Source organism: Colobus angolensis, unplaced genomic scaffold (genome assembly GCF_000951035.1).
Source record: "Colobus angolensis palliatus isolate OR3802 unplaced genomic scaffold, Cang.pa_1.0 Scaffold451, whole genome shotgun sequence".
NCBI lineage: Eukaryota > Metazoa > Chordata > Mammalia > Primates > Cercopithecidae > Colobus > Colobus angolensis.
The window spans coordinates 266,277-276,400 of NW_012117944.1; positions in this window are offsets into that span (position 1 = coordinate 266,277).

A 10,124-nucleotide genomic window follows, 5' to 3' on the forward strand; every position below is an offset into this window, starting at 1 on the left:
ATAGTGATGAGTGTGACATATATTATTATCACTACTCTCTTCAAAGGGTATGTGCTCACACGCATGTGAACTGATGTATGCACACAACAAAGGGTCTGCCTGTCCTTTAGGAGATGCCAGAGGAAAAAGATCCTTTGGCTTAGCTGTTGCTCTCAGTGTCAATAGCTCCAGCCCTCTGCAATCTCCAATCTTCCACCCTCATCTCTATTTCACAGGTTGCAGTAAAGAGAAGAAAATTCTGATTGTAATCTTTATTCAAGCAAAGTCTTGATACCCTGGGGCTGTGGGAGAGGAATGGCAAGCCATGGAAGAATAGAGGAGGCAGAAAGAAAGATGGGAACAGAAAGTCTGTGCCAAGTACCACGCAGGACTGGTCTTCAACCTTGATGTCTTATGATACTGTAGTTAATTTTGTTCACTACCAGCTATTTGTTTGTAAGTGTTCGTGATTCATTCTGCATAAAGTATGGGCAGTTATCTTCTTCACTGATGTGTGGCCATATGCTTCTATTCCTCTCCTTAAATTCTCCCTCCATCCTGAGACCCCTCTTTCTTAATGTTCTAATTTTAAATAAATGCATGTAAATGAATGTTATGTCATAGTAACTTCTTTCTTGTACATAATTCTCTATATGTCATTTTCCCCAAGCTTTATTATATTTGGTGCAGAATTCTCAATATACTGGAACTGTAAAACATTTACAATCACCCAATATGCAGCATTACAGCAACATTTTTGTACCTTTTAGCTGGTTTTCCCTTGTCAGTGTAGCCATTGTTTAATCAATGTGGGTTTGGCCAAAGAGGTATATAATTAGGACTCAGTTTGCACTCAGCAGCCAAAAGACAGAGTAATAAAGCAAAATGCTTGGGTCCCAAAGGTCTCTTCTCTGTAGGAGGAGGACTCAGGACCCAGAAAGGAAGATGTGCTTACTAAGTTCCATCCCAGGGGTAGCTCCACATAGCAAGTCTGACACTACCACCTACTCATCAAAAAAAAGGGTAGACTCCATTCACAGTAGAGCAGTCTAAGCAGTCCCCTCTTGTTCAAATTTAGTTCAGATTTGAATAACTTCTTTCCTACAGTAGATTTCCAGCTCTGGCTGAGAGGCATGTCAGCCTCAGAGCCCAACTATTTAAACTCTGGGAGAGTTTTCTGTAATGTGTAAGAAAAAATAAATGCTGCCTACTTCAAGCTGTGTACTCATACCATCCCTCACCAGAAGAGAAAACAAAGACCCAGAATAGCTGGCTCTTTTTGGGCCAGGAGCATCCTTTAAAGAGGCTTAGTTAAGACCAAACCCTTCCACTTCTCTAAAGGAAGCGGGAGCTCTGGGTTCCAGTCCTTTGGTGCCCTGATGTACCAGGATCTGTGCCGTCATCATACAATGAGGCCTGAGGGAGGCCGAATGTGGAGTGTGTGGGGAGTCAGTGCTCCCGAGGGCCAGCACCTCTCATCCTTGAAGCGTGTCACACTTTCGACATCCTGTGCATCCTCAGATCCCTCATGAGTATGATGGGCGTGAGTTTTCAGATTTTAAAGTACTCAGTTTTTATAACGTCCCTTTTCTGCTCCCAAACCGCAAAGAGCTCCTTTTTTTCTTGTAGCTTCACACCTGTCTCTCAGGCTGACTTTCCAGGCCCCCAGTACTCCATTCTCATCTGACCTAGCCTGTCTCCAGTACCTGCCCTATCTCTGCTGTTCTGAGTCTACAGAGCTGGTGTGTCCTTGTCTTCACTCCTATGCCAGTTTATCTCCATGTGCTTCCTTCTCCCTTTCTCAGTCTGTCATCTCAGTCCACTCAATTGCACAAACTCCATCTGACTAGATATAGTCAAACAAATGTTCCTTGCACATTTTAGAAAAGTAACTGAGAAGTGGGCTGGACGCAGTGGCTCACACCTATCCCAACACGTTGGGAGGTCAAGGCAGGTGGATGACTTGAGGCCAGGAGTTTGAGGCCAGCCTGGCCAACATGGTGAAACCCAGTCTCTACTAAACAAAAATCACAAAACTTAGCCAAATATGGTGGTTCACACCTGTAATCCCAGCTATTCAGGGGGCTGAGGTGGGAGAATCACCTGAACCTAGGAGGCAGAGGTTACGGTGAGCCAAGATCACACTACTGCACTCCACTCACTCTGGGAGATAGAGTGAGACTCTGTCTCAAAAAAAAAAGAAAGAAAGAAAAGAAAAATAACTGAGAAATGAATAAGTGTTACACCCCTTAGCTGAAAGAAAACATTAGAGGGCGTGAGATGGGATGATAAAGGAGACGGACCCAATTTTAAAAGGGTCATACAAGGGAGAGTCAGGTAGGAGAAGGAAGCTGAGGATGGACAGAGGATGGAAAGATACAGAGGTTTGTGAAAGACACCAACAGGGGTTGTTTAACCTAAAAGGAGTACCCTTCTTGTCTCTAACCATTCCCTCTGTTTTCCCAAAATAAAGTGTACTAAATACCTCTTAAGCAACAATTATGAAGAAACAAGACCCTGGCCTCCAGTACCCAAGATGGTACTGAGGGAAGGAGTGCCTTTGTCACATTACCGGTAAGTCTTCATATGTCCTATGGGTGGGGCTCATCATGTCTTCCAAGAAAGTCATTTCCACTCATTGAGATTCCATTTGCTTCTCTACACAAGGAGGAAACTGGATTAGGTCTGGGTTCTGAGGCTTAGATGTGCATCAGGATCACCGTGGCAAAGCTTTCAGGTTGCCCACCCAAATGAATCCCTCCCAAGGCAAAGGGATGCAGTGAGGCACAGGATGCCCAGCCAGACTGACCTTCCCAGTCTCTGTGAGCAGAAGTAATTCATGCTGCTTCCGAGTCCAGGTCTTACAACGTAGGACTGGCCTCCTCTGTGATTTTTTTCTTCTCAACAGCTAGATCGCCAAAATGGACATAAGTGTGCCCCAACTTGAATCATGCAGATAATGGTAATGTCCTAGAAATGGCCTGAACAGTAAAATGGAAGGAGGCCACATCCCTGAATAATTGTTAGGCACAGTTATTTTGCTAGCCTGGATTGCTCATTTGGGGACTGTTATATGAGATTAAAATATTGATATATATTTTACCCACTATACTCTGATATTTCATTCCATGAGTTTAGCCTTATCCTAACAAATTCAATAGCTTCTGGAGTTATTATAAATACAAGTCCCTGGGCCCTAATCCCAGAAATTTGGGTTCTACAGATCGAAGATAGGACTATAGCATGTGGTCTTTTCTAAATGCATTAGGTTTGTTGATGTGCTGCAAAGTTTGAACACTACTGGATTAGATGAAGTAAAAGTTTTCTTTTTGATCATAGGACATTGTAGTCCTGATGAAGGAAAAAAGGTTACTGCCTATATATTCAGAGCTTTTGAAGACAACACTGAGGCAAAATAATTCAATTTAACTCAGAGAGCTTCCACCTCCTACACAGTCTCCCAGAACTAGCAAGACAGTCCTTTTATACTGAAGGTCCTTCACTATAGGATATATCTGTGGGCAAACGCAAGGTCACTGTAAGAGGAACTCATGTTTCCAAAACAGTGACAAGTTAAAAGACGTGTCACACACATGGAATGCCTCCTTTTCACTCCAGCAACCAGAGAACTGGCTGGTTTGGGATAAGATGGCTGTTTTAAAGCCTTAATCCTTCAGGTTTCAAAATATGCTAAACTTATTTGAAATCATATACAACAATCATTACAAAGACGTTTAATGGTAACAATAATAATAACAATGGAGCTTTCATGATGTGCTAGGTGCTAGTTTATTGACTTTTTATTCTCAGAACAACGCCCACGAGGCAAATACTATTATTATTCCCCCTTTAGTGATGAAGAAACAGAAGCACAAAGACTTTAGGCAATGTACAAAGGTCGCCTGTGTAATAGGTGGTCCCCCAGGAGCAAACCAGAATAGTCTGATTCTGTAGGTCATGCTTTTAGCCACTCATCTTTATTTGATGGAAAAAAGCAAATTTGCTTATAACCATACAGAAAGATAAAGGTAGAATGTTTCCTGAAAAAAATTCTACCTCACAGGATTGTTTTGCAGATTAAATGATTAATTTAATTATGATTAGATAAGGACACTGTGCTAAGTAGATAATTGAAAAAAATTCAATATATCAAAAGGATTGATATCTTTAATACATAAACAGGTCATCAGTTTAATAAGAAAAAGATGTAAATGTAATATAAATTAAATAAGGGGCTATGATAGTTTACCTACCCAATCCACACAAATAAGGGTAAAAATATAATGTAGTCGGGGCACAGGTACAGGAAGGGGACATTCTCATGCAGTCCTCCCAGGAAAGCAAATGAATGCATTTGCTGTCTTTCAGGACATTGCTAAGCCCCATTCCAGTTTCCAGGCCCTCTGCACATTTGGCTGCTTTGCTTCCTTGTTGACACTCCCCTCTCCTCTTAAACCTCTTCAGGTAAGAGACTTGCCTCAGTCAGCTCTGGCCGAGGTGATCTTTGAGGTGGCGTCCTCACTGGAGGCTTGAACAGGCCCTGAGGTTTGTCTCACATAGGGTCAAAGGGCATGGCCACAAGAGCTGGCGGAGCTTCCAGGCTCTGCTGCTATGCATGCGTTCCCCTCGTCCTCCCTAGCTCAGGCTGTTCCAGGAACCCCATGTTCTCTATGAGAATGTGGGCTGAGCTGTCTGACCTGTCATATTAAATGTCCCTTCGGCAATCTCTTCTGGGTACAGGAAACAGATGCCTGTTAGAGGAGGAATATGAGGTGGGAGGCAGGGTTGGGAAGATAAAGCCTTGACCCTGCCCACACAAATTGTGATCACTTGCCCCTTCTTTATACTTCTCACCTTCTTGTTTCGTTTCTTTTCTTTTTTTGAGACAGGGTCTCACTTTGCCACCCAGGCTGGAGTGCAGTGGTGTGAACACAGCTCATTGCAGGCTCCACCCCATGCTCAGGTGATCCTCCCACCTCAGCCCTTCAAGTAGCTGGGACCACAGGTATGCACCACTACATATAGCTAATGTTACCTTTCCCCTTTTACCCTTTTATATCCCTTCCTCATCCAACTTCCATGCTCTCTTCTCTTGACTAGCTTGTGCCCTCAATACACAGCTCCCTTTTGCATACTGCCATGACTTTTGTATTCTATTTTCCTTTTAGGCTTTGCACTGTTCAATTTTATGTGTTCTTTTCTGTGTGTCTTGCATTCACACTCACTGTTTGGGTATAAAGTGACAAGTTGGACAGATTTCTGGAGGCAGGCCAATTAGAAGACTTTCATTTAAAGGCCGATATTCAATGTGTCTTGGTTTCAGCCTCTGTGGGAGCAGTCCACACACTAATGCAGGGCTTGTGGAACATGGGGGCCTACACTGTTTTGCTGAGCGACATCATCTAGATGACATCATCTAGCCCTCTCTGATTCCCCTTTCCCTCTGGTAGTTCTCTAATCCTGATCCCCTTCTGAGTGGTGTCCCCACTGTGCCCCAGCTCTGGAAAGTCTCCTGCTGGGAGGGACTTCACTCACATGCAAACCATGTAAATGGTTTGCCATTTACAATTCTACCAGCAATCTAGGAGAAATTCAGTTCCTCAACATTCTTACCAATACTTATTAAAGTTAGTCATTTTAATTTTAGACATTCTGATAGGTGTCTATTGGTATCACATTGTGATTTTAAGTTGCATTTCCCTAAAGACTAATGATTTTTTAGCATCTTTTAAAATGTGTTTGCCATTCATACATCTTTTTTGAAATGTCTGTTAAAATATTTTGCCTATTTTTAAATCGCATTATTTGTATTTTTATTGTTGAGTTTTCTGGATAATAGTCTTTTATCACAGATACATGCTTTGCATCTAAGATAGATGTGTAGTATATACCAGTTTTCTCTTCAATATTGCTTTAACAGCATCCCACAAGTTTTGCTATGCTATTATTGTTTTCATTCAGATCAAAATATGTTCTAACTTCCCTTTTGGTTTCTTGTTTGATCTATGTTTTGGCAGAAAATGTGGTATATCCTGGGGGACATTCCGTGTGCACTTTAAAGGAATGTGTTCTCTGCTATCATTGTGTGTTCTTTAAGTGTCAGTTAGGGGAGGTTGATTGATAATGTTGTTCAAGTCTTCAATATTCTTGCTGATTTTCTGCCTTCCTGATTTACCAGTTATTGACAATAGATATTGAAAACTCAGGCTGCAATTATGGATTTGTCCATTTCCCCTTTCAGTTCTTTCCATGTTTGCTTCACGTAATTTGAAGCCATGTTTTCAGTGCCTTGAGCATTTAGAATTGTTCTGTCCTGTTGATTAATGGATCTCATTATCATTTGAAAATGACTCTCTTGCCCGGGTAATATTCTTCCTTCTGAAATCCATATAGTCTAATATTAATATAGCCACTCCAGTTTTCTTTTGACCAGCATTAGCAAGGTGTATGTGAAAGAAATCAGGCACATTCCTCAGTCCTGGGCCCAGTACAGACACCATATATCTCTCAATTTCCTGGGCCCAGTACAAACACGGCCCAGTGCAAATACATTCCTCCATATATCTTAGCTTGACACCATATATCTCTCAATTTCCTGGGCCCAGTACAAACACGGCCCAGTGCAAATACATTCCTCCATATATCTTAGCTTGACACCATATATCTCTCAATTTCCTGGGCCCAGTACAAACACGGCCCAGTGCAAATACATTCCTCCATATATCTCAGCTTGGGAAATCCTGGGAAATCCCCGATAAGGGCGCCGCTGTTTGTAGTTTTACTAAAAGCACGGGAACCGATAGATAACTGCTAAATGTATAAACTTAATATGTTAACCAATTGTAATGCTGTAACCTAAAGAATTCCCTTGTTCCCTGTTCCTCTGTAACCTTACAAGTCCTATTTTCATCGGGCTATAAAAAGCGCGTGCGCGCATTGTTCGGGGCCCTCTTGTATGTTGTGAAACGGAGGGACCAAGTTCAAACTTGCATTAAAGATCCTTGCCGCTTGGCTTTGACTCTGGACTCTGGTGGTCTTCTTCGGGGAATAAACGGTCTGGGCGTAACATATGTTTTCATATCCTTTTACTGTTAATTTCTTTGTGTCTTCATATAATGTACATTTCTTGTAGATAGTGTATAGTTGAGTCTTCTTTTTTTAAATCCAGTCTGTATCTGGCTTTTAATTGGTGTGTTTAGACCATTTACATTTAATGAGATGATTGATATGGTTAGTTTGAGTTTAATGTCTTGCTGTTTTTGTATTTATCCCATCTATTCTTTGTTCTGTTTTTTGATGTATTTTTGGGCTTCATTTGGACATATCAAGTATTTTTTATGATTTCATTTTATTTCCTTGGTTGGCTTTTTAGCTATACTTCTTTGTTTTATTACTTCAATGGTTGCATTAGGATTTATAGTACACATCTGTAACTTACCACAGCCTACTTTCAACCTATATTATTATTTATTTTATTTATTGTTTTAAGAGATGGAGTTTTGCTCTTGTTGCTCAGGCTGGAGAGCAATGGCATGACCTTGGCTCACTGCAACCTCCACCTCCTGGGTTCAAGCAATTCTCCTGTCTCAGCATCCTGAGTAGCTGGGATTACAGGAATCAGCCATCATGCCTGGCTAATTTTTGTATTTTTAGTAGAGATGGGGTTTCACCCTATTGACCAGGCTGGTCTCAAACTCCTGACCTCAGGTGATCCACCTGCCTCAGCCTCCCAAAGTGCTGGATTACAGGCCTGAGCCACCACACCTGGCCCCCAACTGATATACTACTTCTACAGCATAAGAACCTTATAATAATATACTTCTATTTCTCTCCTGTCAAATTTTGTGCTGATATTGTCATGCATTTTACTTTTATATATGATGTAAACCACATTATACCATATATAATAATTGCTTTTTTTTTTTCTGAGATGGAGTCTTGCTCTGTCACCCAGGCTGTAGTGCAGAGGTGCAATCTCAGCTCACTGCAAACTCTGCCTCTCAGGTTCAAGCGATTCTCCTGCCTTAGCCTCCCAAGTAACTGGGATTACAGGATCCCACCACCATGCCCGACTACTTTTTGTATTTTTAGTAGAGATGGGATTTCACTGTGTTGGCCAGGCTGGTCTCAAACTCTTGACCTCAGGTGATCCACCCATCTCGGTGTCCCGAAGTGCTGGGATTACAGGTGTGAGCCACCGCACCTCGCCAATAACTGCTATTTTTAAGTCAATTATATTTTAAATAAATTTAAATAATGAGAAAAATCACACATAGTTACCATTTGTAACATTCGTTATTCCTTTGTATAGATGCAGATTTCCTTTTTCTTCCTGCCTGTATAATTTTTTAAAATACATCTTGCAGTGTGGATTTGCTGGTGATAAATTCTTTGTTTTGTATTTATTTTGCCTGAGTTTTTGAAAGATATTTTTGCAAAGTATGGAATTTGCAGGAATTTCATTTTTCATACTTTCAGAACTTTAATGATGCTTTTGCATTGTATTCTTTCTTATATTATTTCAGATGAAAAATCTAATGTTAAGTTTATCCTTGTTTCTCTGATCATAACATGTCTTCTTTTTTTCTTTTTTTTTTTTGAGACAGAGTCTTGCTGTGTTGCCCAGGCTGGAATGCAGTGGTACTATCTGGGCTCACTACAACTTCCACCTCCTGGGCTCAAGCCAGAAGAGACTAGAGACTAGAGACTAGAGTGACTGGCTCACATTGAATACAATCTGAATAAAGACTGGCAGTGAGCATAATATGAACTATATTATGCAGCCCTCTTAAAATGATATTTTCTACCTTGTCATATGTTATAGATTGGCATTTAGCTTTTATTGCTGTAGAAGACTGGAAAAGAAAGGGAGAACTTCTTTGTTTCTATAACACAAGAAGTTGTCATATCTTTGGGCCTTGATGGTTCAAGTGGAAGTTAATAGCATTAGCATTAAATTCTTAGATACCTGAAAGACAGAGGAAAACCTCTGCTCAATATTTAGGCCATTTATAACAGAAAGAGAAACTTTGATAATGCCAATCAACACTCACATATAAGGTACTGAACTTTTTGTACTAGGACAACTTCAGGTTCCTGGGTTTCTCTGATTCTGTAAGAAAGGTGGAAGACACCTAGAATAATAACTGAGCCACATTTTGCTGCCACCTTCAATAGTTGGGGTTTCAGTACAGATATGTTGGATTTAGAGAAGGAATTAGCACTTTATTTACACCTGAGTTTGAGAAGCTCATTCACACTGCACATGTTTAGAAAGTATTTTTAAACTGTTTGTGGTCTTTGAATCTTATATTTGGTGTCTTTAGAGATTCTTATATTGTTTTTTGTTTATGGTGAAATTTTCTATGCACTCATGTATATGGTATGCGATTCAGTTTATGTGTGTGTAATCAAGTATTTCAGTAATTTTCTTTGTGAATGTGCTCTTGTCTTTCTTGTCTTTTTTTTTTTTAAATAAGAACATCTTTTATTTACTCAAAAACTATGAATAATGTCAGGCCTCTGAGCCCAAGCCAAGCCATCGCATCCCCTGTGACTTGCACTTATACGCCCAGATGGCCTGAAGTAACTGAAGAATCACAAAAGAAGTGCAAATGCCCTGCCCTGCCTTAACTGATGACATCCCACCACAAAAGAAGTCAAAATGGCCTGTCCTTGCCTTAAGCGATGATATTATCTTGTGAAAGTCCTTTTCCTGGCTCAATCTGGCTCAAAATCTCCCCCACTGAGCACCTTGTAACCCCCACTTCTGCCCGCCAGAGAACAACCCCCCTTTGACTGTAATTTTCCTTTACCTACCCAAATCCTGTAAAACGGCCCCACCCTTATCTCCCTTCGCTGACTCTCTTTTTCTTTCTCTTTTCGGACTCACCTCCTCACCCCACACACCACATACACACTAACAGCTACTCGGGAGGCTGAGGCAGGAGAATGGCATGAACCCCGGAGGCAGAGCTTGCAGTGAGTGGAGATCGCACCACTGCACTCCAGCCTGGGCGACAGAGCAAGATTCCGTCTCGAAGAAAAAAAAAGAAAAGAAAAGAAAGATGAATAGTGGTGCAGAGAAGCAAGAATGGTGTTTCACATCCATCCACCTCCTCACCCCACACACCACATACACACTA